The following is a 3,454-nucleotide window of genomic DNA, read 5'->3' on the forward strand; positions in this document are numbered from 1 at the left end:
GCGTGCAAATGAAAGAGTGAGCGCGAGGGCCGGAGAAGCGAGAGAAAAAGCAGCCAGCCCCGGGAAGCCGCAGCCCTCGGAGGGGTAGCGTGTACGTTTCACTTAAAAGCAGATCTTCTGCAACTGGCAGCGAGTGGAAGGATTGCAAACCTTATACTACCTCGAGACCTGAGCGCTCCGAGCGGTCCTAACTCCGTCCCGCTCGCTGCTGCTGCTGCTGCTGCTGCTGCTGCTGCTGCTGCTGCTGCTGCTGCTGCTGCTGCTGCTGCTGCTGCTGCTGCTGCTCGAGCCGCCGCCGCCGCCGCTCCACCGACCTCAGGGCGCTGAGGCTGTGAGACCACCCTTCACTTCCCCGGCCCTGCTCACCCACAGAAGCGCGGTTTCCAGTGACTCTTCGAGTACCTTCCACCTATGCCCCCCGCCGGCCCCATCCCTCCTCGACCTCCTCCCCCAAATCGTGCCGAAACACACCCCTCGCAGGGATGACAAACGTGTTTTTCAAACCAATTCCCTTGCCCAGCCAGCGGCCCCTACAGCGCAAGCCTAGAACCTCCTCGTGTAGAAATTCATTCTCCTCTGGAAAAGTTGAAGTTCGAGAGCTGTGCATTTCAGGCCCCTTTGCCTTTCCCAAGAGACAGACGAATGACCCCCAAGACTTCATTCCCCACCGGTGGGGCTCAGACTTACCTGGGATCACTCTTAGCTACACACTAACTTCAAAAAAGAAAAAAAAAAAAATCAAGACTTAGATAGGAAGAGATATTAATTAGAAAGAAACAATTGCAATAGGGAGAACACTGATGTCAGACCTCTGTAAGCTTCTAAGAAGCAAGTAGAAATATGCTTTTATACGGTAAGGGGAGTGAGCAGTAAGGGAAAGTTGGGCAGATGAGGGAGAAAATCAAAGTATGATATGTGTGGTTTGACAAAACAGTGTGTTCCTGTGGCCCATGGGTCTTGAGAATAAGCATGGTCTGCATCTTGGTACTTCCTTAGACATGAGGACAAGCTCTCAATTCAGGCCCAGTGGGGATGAGAGAAGCCTGACTCAGGCTTAGTCAAGGCAAAGCGCAGGGTAAGAAATGGGCAGCTGTGAACACCTGCTCGCTAACACATGCCCTGTAAGGAAGGCTCAGAGCTAAGAGCAGAGGGGGCATTTTTCTGTGACTTGGGGTCAGGGGGGTCAGGGGGTAACAACCACCTGGCTCTTCACCCACTCTCCACCCATGCTCTGCTAGGGTTAAAATATACTGATGATATGGAGATGCCACTCACCATCTAACCCTCCTTCACAGCCCCCTAGGTGCCAGTCCCTTCTTGGGGAGCCAGGAAGACTTGGGAAACAGCACAGTGGCCATCTCACTTTTCCTGGCCCCTGGCCTGAACACAAACACAGACGGCTCTCAGCCCACCTTCTCCCTCCTGCCCTTTTCTCAAGCCAAGCAACCCCCTTCTAAGTTTTCATTCTCGTCTTTATCTGCTCTTTTTACATCCTTCTCCAGTAAAAAGTAAAGAAATCTATGCAAAGATTAGAAAGCTCCCTTCTGGGATATACCAAGATCTTTGTGATATTGGCACCTAACCTGGAGAAATGTTCCCTTTCACCTGCCAAAATCTTGGAACTACAGCCCTTCCCCCTCTTCCTACACTGTACCCTCCCTCATTCCATGATGATGAGGCAGACATCAGTCCCAAATGAGTCTGATATGTGAATGGGGACCATCTCCAGTTAAGTAGCTTCTCTCACTCCAGGAGTAAATTTTACTCTCAAACATCTGCTCTGATCTTTTCACAGACTCAGTAAATCACCAACTAAACATGTGGAGCTAAACTCGGGTAGGAAATCAGAATCCCCGGAAGAGCCTTTCCAACATTAAATCCTCCTCCCCTCCAGATCCTGACCCTCCCATGGGTGCGGATGAGTAGGAAGGAGTTTTCTCCCAAAAGAGCTGTGGGTGGATCTGATAGACGCCCTTCAACTGATAACCTGTGAACTAACATTTATATATTAAACCAGCTTTCCAGAATATACCTTTGCATTCTTGTTTATATAATACACACCAATCAGAAATTTAGATATTTTCTGAGCATCAGGGAAAATAATTTAGGGCATGCTTTTCCTATCATCTTTTGCTTTCTTCACCTGTATATATTTGACTTTCTTTGGAAAGAATGGCTTCTTGGTTTTTATTGAACGTTTCCACTCTTTTTTTCTCTCTCTCTTTTTAGAGAACTGTTTGATCTTTTAGGTCTCTGGCTTCAGATCTCTGGCTGGTTTCCATGCATTCCTCATTCTTCTTCAATTTATATTTTATATATTTGTATGTTAGGTCTCTGTTGTTCACTTTTCTAGGTTATTAGCTGCTTAAAAACCTTCTTTTCAGAGATTTGAGTGCTTGTAACTGGTAGTGGTAGCATATTTGAATGTATCTGGTCCAAAAAGATATATCTTCTTATAAATACTGTAAGGTACTTAACATAAAGGAGATACGAGACAAATGATCATTGCAAGTGTAAATAATTTTTGTCCATACCCAGAATTCAGTTATAGCCTCCTTGGTAGCAAGAACTAATTCTCGCTGTGTTAAATTAAGACTCAGATGTTTGAAACAGCCAAATCAGAGACAAGTTCTATTTGGCCAATTGTATACTATGTCATAGATGTTCTTTATAACTGCTGTTTGTGTCCCAGTAGAAACATCCTTCCTACCAGCCGTAAAACCTTTAGCTCTTTCTTGCTTCCACTCTGTGTTGAGGGACATGTTTTATTACAGAGCCATTAGAGGTGTAGTTTTGACAGGTTTTGAAGACTTGCCTCACAGGATTTTTTTAATGCTTAAATACTTTGACATTTAAACCTCTGGTCTAGGCTCCATCACTAGCCTATGTTGGCATTTTCCTACTGCTAATAAGTATACCAGGTACACTTATCCTGAAACTTTAAATTTACAAACCCAAACTATCCAAGTACCACACATGCGTATATCAACAATCTAATTTAGTTCTTCTGAGAACCGATAGCAAACCAAAGGACGTATTTGTTTAGTATAAGAAAATGCCCATATTTACTGTGTTACTGATTCTAGAACATGAAGAGCAGATGGTATAAGCCATTGGTAGTTAATGACTAATGTAGGAACATGACCTTTACCACCCGTGTGCATTAATATGTGGCACTGTATAAAATAGTTTGAAAATAATAAAATTAGCTGCTTGGTTAAAATATGAAAAAGTCACAAAATGTGGGTTTGGGGATATTTTAGGGGAAAGCATGCTATCCTAAAAGATAACCTTTTTAGTCAAATATTTCCTCTCTTTACTATTCCAGCTTTACAACCCTAAAAGTGTTTGAGAGAATAGTTTTCTTATTTTGTTTATCCTATTTTATCCATGAGAAATCACTTCTTAATTATTATGTTTTCAGAGCATGTGACATTACACATTTTAATCTAAC

The 3,454-nt window shown here is 43.9% G+C and overlaps 1 protein-coding gene across 2 annotated transcripts in view; it reads right to left on the reverse strand.

Moving 5' to 3' along the window:
* NTNG1 (netrin G1) overlaps positions 1–245 on the reverse strand; it is a 301,700-nt gene extending 301,455 nt beyond the window's left edge. Inside the window, exon 1 of one of the 2 annotated variants that reach the window (XM_011368155.1) lies at positions 161–236. The gene's annotated coding sequence lies outside the window, so the exon portion shown is untranslated. Of the gene's footprint in view, positions 1–160 lie in introns of both variants that reach the window. The other variant, XM_011368146.1, reaches the window with a different exon arrangement.
* Between the last annotated feature and the right edge of the window lie 3,209 nt (positions 246–3,454).

The sequence above is a fragment of the Pteropus vampyrus genome, unplaced genomic scaffold, assembly GCF_000151845.1.
Source record: "Pteropus vampyrus isolate Shadow unplaced genomic scaffold, Pvam_2.0 Scaffold6, whole genome shotgun sequence".
Lineage (NCBI taxonomy): Eukaryota > Metazoa > Chordata > Mammalia > Chiroptera > Pteropodidae > Pteropus > Pteropus vampyrus.